Source organism: Lycium barbarum, chromosome 11 (genome assembly GCF_019175385.1).
Source record: "Lycium barbarum isolate Lr01 chromosome 11, ASM1917538v2, whole genome shotgun sequence".
Lineage (NCBI taxonomy): Eukaryota > Viridiplantae > Streptophyta > Magnoliopsida > Solanales > Solanaceae > Lycium > Lycium barbarum.
In genome coordinates this window covers 20,402,402-20,424,544 of record NC_083347.1, presented here as the reverse complement: position 1 = coordinate 20,424,544, position 22,143 = coordinate 20,402,402, and the positions used below count along the sequence as shown (strand labels likewise).

General features: G+C 37.0%; 2 pseudogenes; one reads left to right on the top strand and one right to left on the bottom strand.

The window, feature by feature from the left end:
• Positions 1-4,957: 4,957 nt before the first annotated feature.
• On the bottom strand, positions 4,958-7,316 carry LOC132619537 (small ribosomal subunit protein eS19x-like; annotated as a pseudogene).
• A 14,058-nt stretch (positions 7,317-21,374) lies between these two features.
• On the top strand, positions 21,375-21,546 carry LOC132620521 (U1 spliceosomal RNA; annotated as a pseudogene).
• Positions 21,547-22,143: the final 597 nt, after the last annotated feature.

Genomic DNA, 22,143 nt, shown 5'->3' with positions numbered 1-22,143 from the left:
TGATTCACGAGGGTTCTTAGTTGATAAGAGCGCGAAGGTGTTCTTTACCCGTGGCGACTACCAAGAAGAAGAGGTTTGGTGTGATATACTCCCACTAGACCGTTGTCACATGCGTTTAGGTAATCCTTGGTTCCAAAAGCATAGGGTTTCGTTTGGGCGAAGGTGGCATGAGTTTATAGTGGACAATGACGGAATGCCTCTTTTTCCAACCGTACTTGCTATAGGTGGAGGGTCCAATCCTTCGCTAAGGCGCAAGGAGAAATTAGAAGAAATGCACCGCATAATGTTGGGACGCTTACCCAAACAATGGGAGGAAGATAAGAAGAAGAAGAGAATGAGGTGGAGAGTTTTCCTAACCCTTCTAAAGAAATACTTGACACTTGTCCCAACTCCAATGAAATTGAGAGAGAAAAGATTGAGAGGAGTAAGGGAGCGAAAAGTGACAACTCTAGAGAGGAAAAAGGAGAAGATGTAAGGAGTGATGTGAGAGAGTTGTCACAAACTCTATCTAACCCTTGTAACTTTCCTTTCTTTTCTAGTGGTCTTGATGATAGTGTAGGTATTCTTGGGAGCAAGCCGGATGATGAACCTCACCCTTTGAAGGTTCTTGGGGTAGTTGAGAGCTCCATGGAGGAGCAAACGAGCTCTAAAGTTGAAACCCAAGGCAAAGAAAATAAATGTAGTTTTTAAGGTACAATAGCTAATCTTAACTCTCTAAGTAATGTGAATGACCATGTTGTTGAAATGAGTGTGAATGATAGCTTTTTCGTAAATGGGCTTAATGAGTCTTTGCCTTATGATGAGCTTAGTGCTATAGTGACAATTGACAATGTACTTGAAATGGATGATCTAACACTAGTTGATCCTATTGATGACTATCTTGACTCTTCTTTTGAGTTCAAGTTGTGTCCACCTAGTGTTGATCCTCTTGATTTGCATGTTAATACATTGTCATGTGAATTGTTAGTGCACCCACTAGTTGATCCTAGCGATGACCGAATTGAATCTTTCTAGCGAGGTCGATTTGTGTCCAACTAGTTAGGTGGTGGTATTGGTCGACTTTCTTGTATTGATAGTCCACTAATTGAGAAATGTTGTGATTTGCCTAATGAATCTCAATTTAGTGATAACTTTGACCAAGTTGATAGTGAATTTGAATATGACACACCACCCGTGTTTGATACATATGAAGATGAGTCCCGTGACCTTGACTTGTTGTCATTTGTGGAGACTCAAGATCTTAATGGTGTTATGTGTCATGTCGTTAGTCATGAGAATGAAAATGCCTTGAAAAATGACCTTTGTCTTTTTTAGAGTGTGATTGCATGCTTTGATCTTTCATTATTCATTGATTCTTCTCTCTTTATAGATAATGCGTTATTTGAAATTGATATGACTATTGGGAATGATGAACCTAGTGGGGTGTTTGGTAATGTTGAGCATTTGGTTTCCTTTGGAGACTATAATGTGATATGTAACCCACTATCGGATGGCGACACTCTTCCCTATGATGAAAATCTTCCCTTGAGGGGTTGTAACCCACTTATGGGGAGGGAAAGTGTTGCAGGTGATTCTTGACTAGAAATTGCTAATTCTTACTTTCATGTTCAACTTCATAGTAGCCCATTGGATAATCTTGTCCTTGAACCGTATGGTGAGGTTACATTGGAGAGTGGTATTGAAGAGGAAGTTATTTTGCGCGATACCTTTCTATACTACTTATTTGCATATGATGACATTCTTGAGACTCTGGAGAGTGCATCTTATGTGGGAGAAGGCTCTTATGATCTAGCCGATTGTGTTCTTGACCATACTAGGTGAATGTTCTTCCCATTTGATCCGGGTGACACCTTGTGTGATTTGAGAGCACTATCTTGGGAGAGTCCTTGTTTGAAAAATGAGAGTGTCCTTGTTTAGACATTGTGCTACATGTCAAATAGAACCAATGTCGAGTTGCATACTTTGTATTTCGAATCCATTGGTTTTATTACTCTATCATTATGTCATGAACCTTGGAGAAATCAACTTCTTGATACCTCATGTGTGCAAATGTTAGTCATGATTGTCATAGATGTGTGGTTGTACCACAAGTTTGCTCATCCTTGGCATGAAAATGTAATTGTTGCTTTGTGTGCTAACCCTCAATCCTTGAGGAGTATGTTTTCTTATGTCTTCCCTTGGTTTTTGCTAGGTTCGGATTCAAGGACGAATTCTTTTGAAGAAGGGGAGGATGATATGATCCTACTTGACACACTTCACTTCAAGACATCCACCCAAGGCCAAGTCATGGAACTTCAAACTCTACAAGCGGCGTGGATGACAAGTATGGAATGGAAGACCTTTGGAGGCTCCTACAAGCCACACAAGATGGCTTACAATGTGTGGAAGGTATCTTGGGCGAGGCTTGGAGAAGAATCTACTAGAAATGAGGCCTAGAACTCAAAAGTGGCTAGAAGTGCAAAGAGGTAGAAATGCAAATCTGGCTAGACGTGCAAAGGAAGGGGCATAGATGCAAATGATCACAATTGCAAGCTTTAAGGATTGGATGATGGCTATATGTGCAAGATGGAGTCTTTTCGAATTCCAAGTCAACGTCCCAACTAGCCAAACAAGGCCCTTGCCTCATTAATGATATTTTTGTAATAACTTAGTCTTCTTTAGTCTAGGAGTATAAATACTAGACTTAGACATTTCATTTACTAGATTTTGATGATGAATATTTGAGAGATACTCATATTTTGAGTGATAGATTATTAGGTAGATTTTAGGGCTATTTTAGTCATATGATGGTGGATTCCATTGTTGGTTATAAAACCTTTATTTTCCAATGAATTCATGAAGATTGTTCATTTGTGGATTTCAAGTGAACGTCTTGCCTTGATTCATATTGCTTTGGTTCTTGTGGATTCAAGTTCATATTAGAAGGATTTAGGTTTCGTATACCTAGGTTTGTCTATAGAATTCTATCATTCGGGTCAAGTATTTATCTCTATTCCTCATCCCCTTACTTTCTATCCTTAATTTTCGTATTTTGAGTTGATTTGGTTTCATCCCCAAATCGATTCTTATCACACCATGAGGCGGATATGGTCAAAGTTAGGAGCAGATGCCTCCGGCATCCTTGCAGGGCCCTCCATCCCAGGTCGGTGATTTTTACTAGAAGTTCATTAGTTGTGGGTCTACATTCTGTAACGAAATTTACATTTAAAAACATATATGCGAAGGAATTGAAAAAACAAACCAAAATACTTGTAAATTTCGTCTTGTCCGTTTCCTTTTCATTTACTCAAATTTTTACTCTGTCATAAAGCCTCTCAACAGAATTGTATATTAAAGTGTGACTAAATGATGTGCTTCTATTCAATTAGGCTGTATTCAAATTAACAGAGTTTTAGCTTTTGATTTTCTATACTTGATTTTGATTTTGTTCAGAACATTAATGGTTTTGGAAAACAATTGTAGCTTCAAAAAACTTACAAAACCACTACAAAAAAAGGGCTAATTTGTGAAGATTGAAAGTTGTAATTCGCAGGGGTTTTAGCCTCCTTAAGCAATTAGTGGAGGCTAAAACACCCGTGAATTGCAACTTTCAACCTCCACAAATTACCCTTTTTTTTTTGTAGTGAACCCATAAAACAGTTTTGGTTCTTCCTTATCGGTGAGTATTGCAATATTTAACTACTGCCAAAGATGAAAAAACATGTTTTTAAAGATATAAACATGGAGAATACGGGGAAGCAGTATTGAAAAAAAATTGTCAATTTTTATTTTTTGGGTAAATAATTTTTTTAATTAACAATGGCATCAAACATAGAAAAACTGCATATGGACTGCAGCACACACCCTAGAAACTATTACATCAAACCTACCATTACATTTGAACTACCATATTACCCTATAAAGGATAGAAATTTAGTTTTTCGAGCCGCTTAGCAAACCTGCTCTTTAGTGATCCTCTGTAGCCTTCTCCTAGCACTACTCTTAACTCTGTTAGCTTAGAATGTAGTACTATCTTGTTCCTTTCAAGCCAAGTATGATAAATACATGCTGCTAATGTAATCCTGTATATTTCTGCACTAGCACTTCTTCCTCTAGCATGATCTTCTGCCCATTTTAGCTCCTTTTGCCAATCCATAGCCACTCTACTAATTCCTTGCCTCTGTAAAAGCTTATTCCAATCCTGCGCAGAGATATCACATTGGAATGGGATATGCTCTCAAACTGAGTATTACACAATGGACACACCTGATTGTGAACAACACCGCACTGAATGAGTCTATTGTGAACAACACCCCACTGAATGAGTCTATCTTTGCTGGCCAATCTACCATGAGTTGCTAACCTCAAAATAAATACCCACTTAGGAGACCCAAATTATTATAGACCACTCTTTTCTATTGTACCTTAGGGAATTCACCTCTGATTAGTGAGTACATCTTTTTATAGATAAGCATGCTATGTTTTTTAGATCTGCTTCCATAAGACCAGCCTTTTGAACATAGCTCTGATCTTGACAATTTTTGCACCACCTACGAGGCCTACCGAGGTATTATATCCCGTACTTGCCCATCCTTTATGTAGTAGCTGTGAAAACCTAAGTTGCGCGGACTCTTCACTTTCATTGCCGCACCTGTGTCGGATTCTCCAAAAATGCACTACTTTTGCAGTGTTCGACACGCACCCGCCGATATTTTGAAGAGTCTGAGCAACATACATTCTCTCTTTCTTGCATCATAGGTTTCATAGCAACTTACTAGTGTTTTTTTTAATTTACTGAAAGGGCAAACTTTACATACTGAGAGAAGTTGCAAAATTCAGAAAGGCACAACATCCACAAAATTGATTGAACAATACGCTAAATCTATATAGGTTCAAACTGAACCAATTAAGTTTGAGCTAACTCATGTATTCATAAGATTGCCTAAGCTCATCTCTCTTAAACAACAACAATAATTCTTCATGTAAAATGGCCAAGGTCTCGTTGGCCAATGGCCATTAGATGTGATCCTCCTTCCACCCTTAGGCTCAAAGTCAATGATGTTCATTGTCTGCAATTTCTGAAGTATGTGGCGTGTAACTGAACCACTGCTCTTGCAGAAATGACGTGGACGGCTGCCATTCCTCTGGTTACCACTATAGATTCTACGGAATCCACCAACACTAATACCACCCCACAAATAGATCTTCCTTGCCATAAAAACAACTCTAATGTAGTACCAATCAGGGTCATATGGGGTTGTATTGGTGTTGGAAGATTCCAAAGAATCTATGGTGGTAACCAGAGGAATGGCAGCCATCCAAGTCAATTATGCAAGAGCAGTGGTTCAGTTGCACGCCACATACTTCAGCAATTGCAGACAATGAACATCATTGACATTTCAGCTTAAGGATGGAAGGAGGATCACATCCAATGGCCATTGTCCAGCGAGATCTTGACCCGATTGCTGGAAGAATTGTTGTTGCTGTTTAAGAGAGATGAGTTCAGGCAATCTTATGAATACATGAGTTAGCTCAAACTTAATTGTTTCAGTTTGGAGCAATAGTCTCGACGATGTCAGTCCACTCTGGAAACTCTATCTTACCAGAACGTTTGAGGTGAGCGGCATAAGCTTTGACAAAGTCATGAGGGAAAACATCTTTTATAATTCTTGATATTTATCCCCCATTTTCCCTTCAGCTATTGTGGCACCAATGCAGATCTCTCTCTCTTCCTCTCTCTCCAGCGAGGGTTGTTCATTCGTAAAAGACGTGTTGTTGTATTCCATGTAGCAATGCCTAGGATATTTATTCCACCAGCAACTCTAGGATAGTACACTTTATCCCAATAATAATTAGTATATTGTACTTTTCATATTAAAGCCTCTTGACTGGTTTTTGCTTCCTGCCAGCAGTTTGCAGGTTCTGATTACCTTCAAAGAGGACAATACACATCACATAGCCCACAATCCACCTCCTTTCTATGGTAATTATCCTCCACAGATAGTACCGAGATGCATATATGGTTCGGGTTGGCAGCAAAGGCCTCCGACATCCATGCAGGGCCCTTCATCACAGGTCAGTGGTTATAATCTACATCAGGCATGTTTATATATTCAATGCCTCAGCATCTGCTTTATTCTCTTAAAATCATGCTCACACTTCTGGCCCTTATGTTGGTCCACCTTCTCAGGAAAACTACAACTACGAGGCTTGGCCTTATCAAGCTTCAATTCAAGGTGTGGCGCATTAGCAAGCTCGTGTGGCCCAGCCAAGCTATGAATACTATGATGCTAATCAGATGAATCGTGGCCCTTGGTGAATGAAATTGTTTCAGGGAAAGTGTTCCAGTGGTCTTTGTTCACACTAGATTGTTAGTGTGGACTAGTTTGAACTTCTGACAATATTTTATGGCATATGTAATATTTTGTTTGGGCAATCTCTATTTCTTCTTGTCCTTAAGCATCGAATGGGTAAGAGGCAAGAAACCACTTATATTGGTAATATTCTGACTTAAATTAATTTCATTAATAATTTTGCAGTGTCGATTTTCTATCATCATTTCATGATACCATAAAGGTTTAAAAATATACCATAACGGTATCATGTAGTTTTTGGTCATGCTACCATCCTGGTATATAAATATACCAGTATGATTTCATGCGCGACTTGGTCATGACTCATTCAGTCCTTCAATGAGACAATCCTCAGTCCCATCATGATAACATCTCATTGTATTCATCTACCAAGATGGTATCATGCAAATATCATGAAGAAGTGCCATGAATGGTGTATGATCTTGACAACACAAATTATAAGTCTTTAATCAGTTTCATACACCATAAGGGTCTCATGTAGTACTTGGTCATGATACCATCCTGGAATATGCATATACTATTATGGTATGATGCAGGATTTGGTCATGACTCATTCATTCCTTTAATGAGACAATCCTCAGTTCCGTCATGATACCATTTCATTATATTCATACACCAAGATGGTATCATGCTGGTCCAAATATCATGGAGAAGTCCCATGAATGGTGTATGCTCTTGACAACGCAAAGTATATGTCTTTAATCAGTTTCATTTCTTCTTGTGCTCAAGCATTGAATGGGTAAAAGGAAAGAAACCGCTTATATCGGCAATATTCTGACTTACTTTAATTTCATTAATAATTTGGCAGTGTCCATTTTCTATCATCATTTCATGATACCATAAAGGTTTAACATTTTCCTTATCCTGAACGGTTTCTTGCCTCTTACCCATGTAAATGACAGTTCTCTGGACATTCTTAACGTACAGATGCTTCTTTTCACCTGATACATAGTTGAGACCCATGATTCTGATACATAGTTGAGACCCATGGTCCTGACCTTCATACCAGTACAAACCTTACCAGCAAACACACGATCAAAATCACAAAATCAGATCAAGTCTAGGGCTTCACCTACCTTTTTTTAGTGTCTTGGTCGCATAACCCTCCCATTTATTTCTTGTATAAATTTTTTTTAGGGTGTTTTTCCGCATTCCTCTTAGGCAAACCATGAAAATTCAACTTATCTTCAGGTGACTTTCTCCAAGCATCAAAGATTAAAACTTTCTTATAATCGCTTTCTTTCTATCAAAGAAAATTCAACTTATCTTCGGGTGGCTTTCTCCAAGCATCAAAGATTAAAACTTTCTTGTAATCGCTTTCTTTCTATCAAAGTGCACTTTGGCACCATTTGTCCCGGAAGATGTTGGTGTCTCATTGAGGCACTGAATGAGTCATGATCAAGTCCTTTGTGATACCATAGTGATATATTTCTATTTAGCTTTATAAATTGTACACATTCAATAAATTATGTACTTCAATTTTAATTCTCCATCCTTAGAACTCATGATCCTGACCTTCATACCAGTACAAACCTTACCAGCAAACACACGACCAAAATCACAAAATCAGATCAAGTCCAGAGTTTCACCTTGTTGACACCCAATTTTGTCCCACCTTTCCTCCAAATTAACTATTTACGCTTCTAGTATTTTTGGCAACTTTAAAAAAAATTATTTATATTTTTGCTATAATTATTAGCTTTTATTAATACCGGCATTTCATTATCCTATCGTAGTCACTACTGTCATCATCTTTATTTTATTACCGTTACTATTATCATTATCATTATTATTATTATTATTATTATTATTATTATTATTATTAGTATTATTATTGTTATTATTGTTATTTTTTCATTATTATTATTACTAGTATTATTATGATTTGCATTATAATCACTTCAGCATTTTTTTACTAGCCTATGCACACGCATCGCATTTATTTTTGCGCAATTAAATAATAGCGTTTACTTACTGTTGAATTTCAAATATATTATCGCACAGCTATTACGACATCTTATAATTTTATTTTTATCTGAGCACCAATAAGTACATACTTTTATATTAAATAATATTTTGGCACCCGTTAATATATAATTAATTAAAGTGGGTCTTTTACTTAAATTTAGAAGCTCAAATTATCTCTTTCATTCAGACCACATTTTAATTCCTCTAACCCAAATCCAAGCCCAATCAACAACAATATTTTTTGGACCAGCCCACATTTTAATTCAACCTACCCCGACCCAGTCCACCATTTGTCGTAATCTACCAGCCCAAATCATCTAAATCCGGCCCATACCCGCTAATCTACCCGACCTGACCCGAGTTATTAAACTCAAATGAATCAGTAGGGTTTTCACCCTAACAGATCCGCTGCATCCCCAACGCTCCTCTCTCTCTTTCCTTTCGTCTCTCTCTCTCCTCCACCAAAGAGGTGATTCCGCAGTCGCCTTTCACCTTCACAGTCCATGCATGGCCGATTCGGGAAACGAAAATTAATGTTTTGTACCCCCCCATCCAGATTTCAACCATTGAAAGAGGGTGAGATTTGTTTTCTTCTTCCTCCCCCTCTGTGTCAATCTGAAATCCCTTAATTGGTTTCGTCGATTTGTGAGGTAAAATTTGTTTTCTTATCAGCTGCTTTTCATTTTTTCGTGTACCGATTTTTAATGTTTCTTGTCTCTTTATCTGGGTTGTTTCGTCGACTTGTGAGGAGAGGGTTTCTAACGTTGAGTTGAAAATATTTGACCAGAAATCCCGCCCAATATTTCAGTTGTCAAACCCTAGCAAAACCCTAAGTTCACCCTATAAATAATCGTATAGGGATTCATTGAAAAAGGGAGGTTTTTGAAGCCGTCATAAAATCCCTAAAATATAAGTTCTGGAAGTCTTTCAGCCGCCTCAAAACCCCTCTCTGAAAGGAGAGTTCTTCAGTTGCAAAAAAAAAAATCTCCCTAAAAGTTTTAGTCGCCTAGAATATCCTAAAATATCAGTCCTTTAGCAGTCGTAATCTTGTTTTAATATCGAGTCAAAATACTAAATCAATTCTTTTTGGTTTTCGTTTTCCTTGGTACTGCTTCGAATCCGAGCATCGCAAGCTTGGATTTGATAGTGTTCGAGTGAATCGGAGACTCCGCACCCTGTTCGCTGCACCCGAAGAAGGTCAGTGAACTTATTTCCTTTGTTTTATTTTTTGTAGTTCTTTCTTCATCTTTCTGTATTGTATGTGTGTTTATGCTTATGTATCTGGTATCTTGTATAGTTAAGTCTCCTATTTATTCACTTGTGTGTTAGTCCTTAATTGGTTAGATATGCTTACTTAATCTTGCTTATATGTATATTAGACAGTCTATAAGTTCATACTTAAGTATTATGATTCGAGTGTTGACATTGTTTAGTTTTAGTTTATTTTGAGTCAATATGATCTTAGATTAGATTTATTTGAACCCTCAGAAGCATGATGATACTTGTCAGTTGTAATTTAGATCAGCTATAATTAGATAATACGATCAGTTAGTCAATTCTAATGACTTCTTAAGCATGATAAGTGTCTCAGCACTGTTCAGTTTAATTTTAAGGAAATCTTAGTCTGATTTTAAGCTTAGGTTCGACTTTGATAATTGACGAATGAGTATAGCATGTCTCCTTGATTAATCTGTTCAGTCCAACTTCTTTTCTAGGTAAAATGGGTTTTATCCAGCTTATCTGTGCCCACCTATTAAGGAAAAACAGTGTGACCACTTGATAGAAAGGTTAACTGTTAGTAACATGATAAATCAGATTAGTTTAAGAATGATAATATGGCATGTTTGGTCTTCGTATAGGATAAATACTGAGGCTACTGTAGTTGATCAAATATGGCTATCTGATATCGTTGAGTGTAGTTTAACATATACCTGTTCTGGTTTGATATTTATCCTTCTGATAGCACATTTTATTGCGACAATTCAATATGTTAGTAAACTCTAGGATGGAATTCTACCTAGTCGTTAGCTTGCTTACAGTTCTTTTGAATGTTTACACTGTCCAAGGCCATATATTTATTGAAGCATCATTTACAACCTATTTGCCATCAGTCATGTGCTATTAAGACTCCTGTGCCTCTGTTGATGCCTAAGCCTCTGCCTGATTTGCTTGATTAAATCTACAATAGTCCCTGTATATGCTTAGTTGCATGTTTTTATGTTGCATTCTACTAAATCTGAACCTATTCTTCATTCTTACATATAGTCGCTATAGTGTCACATAAACATGTCTGATGTGTATTTTCCTCCAGACGTCCTGTCTGAAACTAAAATTGAGTACTTATTAGTTTGTTATTTGAAATCACTTTTCTTTACTTCTGTGTGAGAAATGCTATCTTCTATTTTGTTTGACTTCTAGTAGAATAAAGAAGTAGAACTGGTGGATGTATCTTCCCCAGTCAAAGGTTGTTGTTGCTCTTACTATTGATAAGACATGCATGAGACTAGGAATTACGAATGTATAATAGTTGAAGATCACTACTAGTAGTGCAAAACTAATCAAATATTGTAGTCATTTCTCATTCTTTTTTTTTCCGCATGTTCTGATCTTTAATGAGTTAGGGAGATTAGTTCGGTCTCGGTATTATTGGGAATTTGACAACTGTTTCCTTCTTCAGTCCAGTTTCATTTCAATTTGGTTATGTTCATTTCCGAATTTATATGCAGTAGGTATTCCTATATGTGAAGTATGTATACGAGTGTATATTATGAGTATACTGTGGTTATCATGCTAGTGGGGAGGTTAAGTTTGGTCATTATGGATTAAGCTTGAACCCTCCCCGGTGTTAGCCATGCGTGGGATTCATGAAATCCTTTGGAACTTGTGCAACATCGGGAAGACGGGGGCAAAAACATTCCAATATTAACCTTCTATACATCCTTATGAGTGTGTATACATGAGGTATACTTAAAATATACATAGAATATACATAATCTGCTGATTTATTTTGAATTTATATTTCATACGCTTAACATTATTCTTTGATTGCATACTAATCCTTATCTTTCTTTTTTTATGCATGACTATCGCGTATGAGTCCGCGGGACTCACCTTCTCCCGCATTCGATGTTGGGCCAAGGCCCAATGAAACATTATTCCTTTCTCGTCCAGCCCAGTCCGCAGCAAAACAAAAACAAATGGAAATTCTGGGCCGAAGCCCAACAGCGTGAACAGTTCTCAACAGTCTTAAAAAAATGGGTTGAGCCGAAGCCCAACAGCAACACGCAGCAGCAGTCCTAAAAATGGGCTGAGCCCATTGATTATATTTGCCTCTCTATTTTATTTTGTGTGTTTAACTTGTATTCTGCAACTAACACTTTACTGTACTTTGTTTTCTTAGCTAGAATGAACCTTAGTGGAATTAGTGGATTAGTGTTAGTATAATAGGTAGTTAGTTTAAAAGAGAAACCAATAATTAATTCCATGAGTTTCATTCTCTTTTATTTTACGCTAAATTATCTATAATACCTATAATATTTATCTTCTTAGAATAATTGGTTTTCAAAAATAGCATGATTACATATTTTGAACCAAGAGAATCACGTCTTGTTTTTACTATCTTAAAGATTTCAAAACGTCACTAATAGGTAAATAGTAACTTAAGTATATTTTATAAACATTGTTTCCAAGATTCATCCAATTATACATTTTTTTAGCCGAGCATAGTTAAATAAAGTTAGTAAAAAGAGAAAGAAAACTCATCACCTTTTGCATTCTATTTATAAAATAAGTCTAGATTTTCTACTCCACTATACTCATATAATGTAATTTTATCCCAAGTTTAAATTGGCTAGGTCTTCTCTTAAAAGCTTCTATTTATATGCAAATCATTATATTTTGCAAGTCTCATTTTTAAAATAACATTATTATTTAAAGCTTAGCAATATTTTAAATAGCATTTGAAGTCTCTTTTTGTGCAAATTATCCTACAAGTCTTGTTTTTTAAATAGCATTTTTATTTAAAGCCTTAGCATATTTTTTTTTAATCTTATTTTAAACAGCGTTATTATATTTTCCTTTAAAACCTTAGTAATATTATAAGTCATTTTCTTAAAATTTAAGCACCTTATTTAACCTTAATTAATTAACCTAAGTTTGGCGGGATAACCGTAGTTAACGGATTCTAAAGGGTGCCTAACCCCTTCCCTTTAGGATAATTAGAACCCTTACTTAGAATTGAAATTTAAGCAGACCATTAACGAGGTTTAGTTAGCTTTACCTTAGTTAATAATTAGGTGCCCTAATTCACCTTAAAATCAATTAGGTGGCGACTCCTTAAAATAAGTAATTTAGGAATCTCCAATATGTTGTACTCTATTTTAACTCGTTTAAATGGGGTATAACAGCTTGGCGACTCCGCTGGGGAAATTAGGTTCTTAACCATAACAACTTAGGTTAATTAATTGGATGTTTGTTTGTTTTTCTCTGTTTTTCTCTGTTTTGCCTTATATGCTTTTAAATGTTTTATTATTGTTTTATGCCTTATTTGCCTTTGCTATGTAATATGTATATTTTTGGCATTCCGCTCATACTTCCTCCACTCCTGAAAAATTCACACACTTAAAGCGATTTCGCGGTTCGCGGCCGTGCACCACTAAATTACCCCCTTAGTTGGATCGATCTTGTGGATTTAGTCGATCGGCGATGCAGTCGACAGCCACGGACTTTCCACTCCCAAGTTATCCGCTTGGGGGAGCCTTGTGTCGTAGGAAACCAACTCCTAGTCAGCCTAAGATAGAGCTAAACCAAAACCCTCTTTTAGGACATGCATCACGCAAACCTAGGAGGCTTAATACCCAAGGTGTATTAAGTCTATTAGTCCGAGTGGGTCTATGACCCCAAGCGACGATTATCACGTTATGTACATTAATTTGAAGGATAAACATGTGTGTTATGTGGACCATGTGCTATTTAGGTAGAACTAACCATTTGTGAACGCAGGTAGCCATGAGTCAACACAACATTTACCCGAGATTTAGCATGGTTTTGAGCGTCCCTCCTCAACTAAGGGCATGGTGGATTGATTTGGGGGACTACGGACAGTGGGTTGTACGTGGAGCACTAGGGCATTTACCATCTTTAATGGACATCCAACCGTGTAGAGATATCATCGAGGTGACAACCGTGTTCTGGGATGAGAAAAGGGTCGTGTTCAGATTTGGCAATGTTGAAATGACTCCATTGTTAGAGGAAATAGGTGGCTATGTAGAAAATACTGCTTTGTTACATAAGAAGAAAAAATGGCAAAATTGTGGCATGATTTTTCCAAAAGAACCTTTACAAAAGGAATTTATTAACAGCTTCGGGTTCAGGAAGGGTAAAGGCATAGAATGTTTACAAGGGTCTACGATACCATTTGAATACTTGTATCATAGATTTGGTAATCAACAAAGTTTCACCAATCATCAAGACGAGTTTTTCTCTAATGACTCTTGGAAGCAAAAACGGTGCTTCGCTTTCGCAGTATGTTTTTTGGGAACAATGGTATTCCCTAAAGGAACAAAAAGAGATATTCACACCCGTCTCATTACTGTGACTGAAGCTCTATTTGGTGGCATTGACGGGACATACTACACTGTGGTCCCTATGGTCGTGGCAAATATCTATCGGGCATTAGGGCGTTGCAAACACGGGTACATACATTTTGAGGGATGCAACTTGCTTTTACAGATTTGGTTGATGGAACATCTTCAAAAGGTCGACAGAGGTCTGGCATTTCGGAAGCCGACGGGTGAAAATCACATTCTGGGACATGTTCCCGGTGCTATTTTGACTAATAGATCATTTGAAAAGCCAAATTGTGTAGAAGAGCGGGTAAGACTTCTTAGCCGTTTGAACGATGATTCAATTCAGTGGATGTTCAGTTGGTTTCCATCCGAGAGTTTGGTGTTTCGTACGAAGATCGTGCCATTTTTAGTTTTAATAGGACTTCGGGGCTTACAACCTTATGCCCCACTGAGAGTTTTAAGGCAATCTGGAATAAAGCAAAATATACCTTTAGTGGCAGACATGGATCATTATCGAACCGACTACAAAGAGGGAAAAATTCCTTTTGCAAAAGAAGTTATAACCATGTGAAAATCGAGGGAAACCATGAAAGCAGATTCTATTGAGCCAAACAGATACCAAGCTGGATGCGAGGATAACTATTTGGAGTGGCTGACCGCTAACTTTGAAGGATCAATCAAGCCTGGCGCTAGCCTAAGGGGACGAATTAAGGATGGAGAAGCTGAAGCACATATCTTACTCCGGCAACTGTGTAAGAAAAATTTTGTCTCTGAAGCCGAACACCGTGCACAACTTGAGGAAAAGGAGAAGGAAGCCGAGAAATAGAAGCAGCGGACACTTAGTTACGAACAAAGCATGCTAGAATTAGATACAGTGCTAGCTGAACAAGGAGACACTTGCATCAAAGAAGGCATCAAAACGGGAGGAGTTTTGGCTATGTCATACATTATCCAGAATCACCGGAAGATCGGTCAATCAATCCAGGCAACCAAGAGGCTCCAGAGCAACGAAGGACCCTCCTCATTTTAATTAGCTTATGAAAGTCAAGTAGTAATTGTAATAATTTCTTTTGCATCAGGATTTAAATTTTAAACATTGTATGTTTTGGGGCCTTCAATTAATAGCACATTGGGATGACATATAATTGCATATTTTATCCTTCAAATCCACGTTAGGCCTACCTCTGGCACAAAAGAGGTCCCTTGCATAATAGGTCGCGCTGTGTTTGCTATATCTCCCTTTTTACTATGTGATTTGTTTGCTATGCAATATGTGTTTGTTTGCTACGCAATATGTGTTTCTTTCAACGTTGTTTGCTCAATGTTCGCATTATTTTAAGCAGCAATCATTCGCATTGTACTAACGCAGTTTTCTTCATTTTGAAGGTTTTATTTTATTTTGCCCCCCTAGGGTTGATTCGTGTTGACTGCGAACTGGCAGACCACCCGTACTACACAAGGTCAAAAGCACGAGCATCCAACGACATGAATGATTCCGGGGCATCCGAACAGACTGGCTTGGGACTTGTCACCGTTCCAAGAGACAAACCCGAAGCTTCAGGAGGAGGGAATGACGAACTCATCGCCCAACGGGTACAACAAATAGCCAATATGCAAAGTGAAATCGAGCGACTGCGATATCTCACCAATCTATCCCTTACCCTCAACACTCCTCTCCACGAACAAAGAACAAATGCGACAATTCCCCCATCCTTTTCACCTATTGACTCGCCCGCTCCTCAGCCCTCTCCCTCAAACCCTCCGCTTTACATAGTCAATCCAAGCACTACCATCCCACAACAAACTAGCTAGCAACAAACCATCTGATAATAATCAAATCCACAACAAGCCGTTCCACCACCGATCCACTCACCACAAACCACCCCCCAACAAACCAACATACAACAAACCATCCCGCAACAAAATGACCCGCAACAAGCCAACCTCCAACAAATTAACTTCCAACAAGCCAATCCGCCACCTTTCACCACTCCCTATATTCCTCAGCCTCCCATTATCTAAACTACCCCACTTACCCAAAACTACCAAACAACTCAACACATACCATTGGCACACACCGCTAACCATAACACGCAGTATGTGCCACCGGTATATGTCGCAGAAGCTCAACCTTTCACTACCCTGTTGCAGACCGTGCAGCATCCAGAGGTTGACCTATATGAGGAGATGGAAAGGGAAGCCAGGGCGAGAGCAGACGAGAATGTAGCAAAAGAGCTTCGCAGTCTGAGAGAAGCAGTTAGAAACATCCAAACCAATAAAGGATGTGAAGGACTGGAGTACGAGGATCTGTGTATTCATCCTGACATCGAGTTGCCCGCTGGACATAAAGTACCAAAATTTGATATGTTCGATGGGAAAGGAAATCCTCGGGCTCACTTGAGGTCGTACTGCGATAAGCTTGTTGGAGTGGGGAAAGATCAAGCTATCAGGATGAAGCTATTCATAAGGAGTTTGACAGGAGAAGCACTTGATTGGTACACATGCCAAAACCCGCAGAAATGGCACAGTTGGGGAGAAATGGCACAAGAATTCATGGACAGATTTGGGTTCAACACTGAGACTGTCCCAGACCGATTCTACTTGATAAAGTTAGAAAGAAAGTCGACAGAAACTTTCAGGGAGTATGCTATGCGATGGAGAGCGGAAGCCGCAAAATTCCAGCCCCCAATGGCGGAGAGTGAGACGACGACACTTTTTGTACAGTCTTTAAAAGATGCCACATACTCTGAAAGACTGTTAAGTGTCATCGGACAAAAGTTTTCTGAAGTCATCAGAATGGGGGATTTCATAGAAGAAGGTATTAAAACAGGAAGAGTCACAAATCTTGCGGCCTTGCAAGCGACAAGTAAGGCAATTCAATCAGATTCAGCTAAGAAGAAGAGGGACAGAGTGTCCCCGGTCATGACCATCCAGGAACGAAAACCGAACCAAATGCTAACCTACCAATACCCTTCATCCCAGCCTTCATACTACAACCAATACACCCAATCCCCTCAGCCTTATTACCAACCTCCGCACACTCCCCATCCTGTTTACCATACCCAACCAGCATATCACTCACCTCGAGCACCCGCCCATCAAAGCCCATCACAATACCAGCCAACCTACTCACCTCAACCACAACACCAATCACCAAATCGTCCACAAAATACACCCATACCTCGCGCAAACTTCGAAAGAAAGCCAAACAAAACCTACACACTATTAGCCGAACCCTTAGCCCAGTTGTATGAAAGATTGTGAACCGCAGGGATACTCCAACCAATTCAGGGAAGAGTTCCTAATCCCCTTCCTGGACATGATACTGAGAATTGCCTTACTCTTAAGGACAAAATCGAAGCATTGATCAAAGAAGGGGTCATCCAGCTCAAACGAGCTCCCCCAAATATAAATAACAATCCGCTGCCCAATCATGGCGATGCGAATGTGCACATGATCACCATTGACGAAGATTGCAATTTGGAAGGGACTATCATGCCGGCTAAGAAAGAGAAGAAGGTTGAATCATCAGCCATTGTTGCCCCAGTGATCACGGTCCAAATGAGGGCCCCATTTGAAGTGGAAGTGCTCACCCCAAAGCCCAACAGCGTGAACAGTTCTCAACAGTCTTAAAAAGAGCCGAAGCCCAACAGCAACACGCAGCAGCAGTCCTAAAAATGGGCTGAGCCCAATGATTATATTTGCCTCTCTATTTTATTTTGTGTGTTTAACTTGTATTCTGCAACTAACACTTTACTGTACTTTGTTTTCTTAGCTAGAATGAACCTTAGTGAAATTAGTGGATTAATGTTAGTATAATAGGTAGTTAGTTTAAAAGAGAAACCAATAATTAATTCCATGAGTTTCATTCTCTTTTATTTTACGCTAAATTATCTATAATACCTATAATATTTATCTTCTTAGAATAATTGGTTTTCAAAAATAGCATGATTACATATTTTGAACCAAGGGAATCACGTCTTGTTTTTACTATCTTAAAGATTTCAAAACGTCACTAATAGGTAAATAGTAACTTAAGTATATTTTATAAACATTGTTTCCAAGATTCATCCAATTATACATATTTTTAGCTGAGCATAGTTAAATAAAGTTAGTAAAAAGAGGAAGAAAACTCATCACCTTTTGCATTCTATTTATAAAATAAGTCTAGATTTTCTACTCCACTATACTCATATAATGTAATTTTATCCCAAGTTTAAATTGGCTAGGTCTTCTCTTAAAAGCTTTTATTTATATGCAAATCATTATATTTTACAAGTATCATTTTAAAAATAACATTATTATTTAAAGCTTAGCAATATTTTAAATAGCATTTGAAGTCTCTTTTTGTGCAAATTATCCTACAAGTCTTGTTTTTTAAATAACATTTTTATTTAAAGCCTTAACATATTTTTTTTAATCTTATTTTAAACAGCGTTATTATATTTTCCTTTAAAACCTTAGCAATATTATAGGCCATTTTCTTAAAATTTAAGCACCTTATTGAACCTTAATTAATTAACCTAAGTTTGGCCGGATAACCGTAGTTAACGGATTCTAAAGGGTGCCTAATCTCTTCCCTTTAGAATAATTAAAATCCTTACCTAAAATTGAAATTTAAGCAGATCATTAACGAGATTTAGTTAACTTTACCTTAATTAATAATTAGATGCCTTAATTCACCTTAAAATCAAAGCAAACCATTAACGAAGTTTAATTAACTTTACCTTAATTAATAATTAGATGCTCTAATTCACCTTAAAATCAATTAGGTGACGACTTCTTAAAATAAGGAATTTAGAAATCTCTACTCTATTTTTAACCCGTTTTTTAGTGTCCTGGTCGCACAACCCTCCCACTAATTTCTTGCATAAATCTTTTTGTAATCGCTTTCCGGAAGATGTTGGTGTGTCACTGAGGATTCATGATCAAGTCCTCCTTCAATTTTAATTCATGATCAAATCTCTACTCTATTTTTAACCCGTTTTTTAGTGTCTTGGTCGCACAACCGTCACTAATAGGTAAATAGTAACTTAAGTATATTTTATAAACATTGTTTCCAAGATTCATCCAATTATACATATTTTTAGCTGAGCATAGTTAAATAAAGTTAGTAAAAAGAGGAAGAAAACTCATCACCTTTTGCATTCTATTTATAAAATAAGTCTAGATTTTCTACTCCACTATATTCATATAATGTAATTTTATCTCAAGTTTAAATTGGCTAGGTCTTCTCTTAAAAGTTTTTATTTATATGCAAATCATTATATTTTACAAGTATCATTTTAAAAATAACATTATTATTTAAAGCTTAGCAATATTTTAAATAGCATTTGAAGTCTCTTTTTGTGCAAATTATCCTACAAGTCTTGTTTTTTAAATAGCATTTTTATTTAAAGCCTTAGCATATTTTTTTTATCTTATTTTAAAGAGCGTTATTATATTTTCCTTTAAAACCTTAGTAATATTATAAGCCATTTTCTTAAAATTTAAGCACCTTACCACACAACTCATCACCTTTTGCATTCTATTTATAAAATAAGTCTAGATTTTCTACTCCACTATATTCATATAATGTAATTTTATCTCAAGTTTAAATTGGCTAGGTCTTCTCTTAAAAGTTTTTATTTATATGCAAATCATTATATTTTACAAGTATCATTTTAAAAATAACATTATTATTTAAAGCTTAGCAATATTTTAAATAGCATTTGAAGTCTCTTTTTGTGCAAATTATCCTACAAGTCTTGTTTTTTAAATAGCATTTTTATTTAAAGCCTTAGCATATTTTTTTTATCTTATTTTAAAGAGCGTTATTATATTTTCCTTTAAAACCTTAGTAATATTATAAGCCATTTTCTTAAAATTTAAGCACCTTACCACACAACTCATCACCTTTTGCATTCTATTTATAAAATAAGTCTAGATTTTCTACTCCACTATATTCATATAATGTAATTTTATCTCAAGTTTAAATTGGCTAGGTCTTCTCTTAAAAGTTTTTATTTATATGCAAATCATTATATTTTACAAGTATCATTTTAAAAATAACATTATTATTTAAAGCTTAGCAATATTTTAAATAGCATTTGAAGTCTCTTTTTGTGCAAATTATCCTACAAGTCTTGTTTTTTAAATAGCATTTTTATTTAAAGCCTTAGCATATTTTTTTTATCTTATTTTAAAGAGCGTTATTATATTTTCCTTTAAAACCTTAGTAATATTATAAGCCATTTTCTTAAAATTTAAGCACCTTACCACACAACCCTCCCACTAATTTCTTGCATAAATCTTTCTGTAATCGCTTGATCAAGTCCTCCTTCAATTTTAATTCTCCATCAACTTTTGAAGTTCTTATTCAAGTGCTGTTGTGTTCATTGGGGGCACTTCTCTAGGTTAAGTACCATTGATTGGCTCAATGTTTCTTCGATGTGGGACAAGGAGCAATTGCACCTACAATTTTTAATTTGTGCTCTGCTTATTATACCATCACCAATGCCTTACCGAACTCAGCCTTGGTCAGCTATTATGTTTTTTTCCTAGACTTAATGTTGTTCCTGTCTATGATTTTGCATGCTTCCACCCTTGGTGGGAAGAGTAATTAAGACACTTATTTTCCTTGTATCCCTATAAAGCTGAAGATTTATTCTTTCTTTCAGCATTCAATGGCTTACTCTACAGCTTTTATGTTCATCCTTGTTTACACATCCTCTGGCCATGTTATTGTGCTTATGATAAATTCATCAATTATAAAGGCTGGTGCGATCTGCAACAGACGTACGGTTCTTAGAACTCTTAATGTTAATCACATAAAACTCTTAATGTTTATGCCTCTTTGAAGGAACCTTACAATTATCTTCGGCAGGTATACTGCTGCTTAGTTTAGTGTGTTGTATATGTTATTGATTACTCAGAAAACTTAGTTGTTGTGTATCTATAGCATGACACTTGAATTTTCAAGATCAATTTATATATAGTGTTCTTGTGGTTTTTGTGATGCCACACTGTTGCTTAGAGAGAGCCTGCGCACAAGCGGTCATGGACGAAGTGGAAGCGAGAACATCGGCTTGAGTAATGCAAATATTGGTGAGAATCCCATGCCCCGAAAACCTAAGGGTTCCTCTGCAAGGTTCATCCATGGAAGGTGAGTCAGGGCCTAAGATCAGGCCGAAAGGCGTAGTCGCTAGACAACAGGCCAGGTGAATATTCCTGTACCGCCCCTGTTGGTCCCGAGGGACGGAGGAGGCTGGATTAGCCGAAAAATAGTTATAGGTTCTAGAACGTAAGGTGTCCCTGCGTTTTCAGGGTAAGAAGTCATTCTTGTATAAAAAGAGAATCAAATATAGGCTCTGTTGGTTTTCTTTTTCTATTTCCAAACAGAAAGCTGAACAAAGCAATGTTATTTTGAATGACATCCCACATCGCAAGCCGGGTAGAGAAGGAAACAAAAGTTGTAGTATAAGTAATGGGCTGAGAACCCAAGCACATACTTACCTGGATGGGGTCAATGAGCGATCCATATGGTCCATGGCCTAGGCTGGTGACCTTCATTGCACTTTGAAGTTTGAAGGGGTGCCCGCCTAAGGTCGACTCAAGTGGTCGAGCCTATGTCATAATTTGTGGCCGTGGGGAACCTAAGCAAAAGTTTCTGGTCCACTAAGAAGTTGGTTTAAACTGTTCTGTCTTGAATTGTATTTCGGATATTTGCTCATTTGTCCCCATTTGGAGCTGGTCAATAATTTTTGCCCTAACCTTTTTGGGGGCATAAGTTTATATTTTCGCATCATAATTCATAAGTTATGCCCATGTCGGCAAAAAATAAAATAAAAACAAGCCCATTTGAAGGGCCAACCGTGCAATTTCTTCTTGTTTTTCTCTGGAAAATGGAATCCCAACAATGTGTTGCGTGAAGTTTTAAGTTAAAGTAAACATTTAAGATTAAAGTTCATTTGTTAGATGCTGTTAATGTGACATTATTATGCATGACGGCATGAGCCATTTGTATACTTATGTTTTAATTCGTAGAGGCTTTTTATACCTTGTCAAAATAGTTCAAATGACATATATTGTGCTTTTATTCAGATGTTAATTTTTTAGTTGAAAATGGCTCAAGTGATATATCTATACCTTTTTAATCCCATTGAACTAATTTCTTATCCCACATCTCATGTTCATAATTCTCACAAAAAAAAAAAAATTATAAAAACGTTTAGAAAACTAAAACATTTACTCTTCTCACAAAAGCTAATTATATT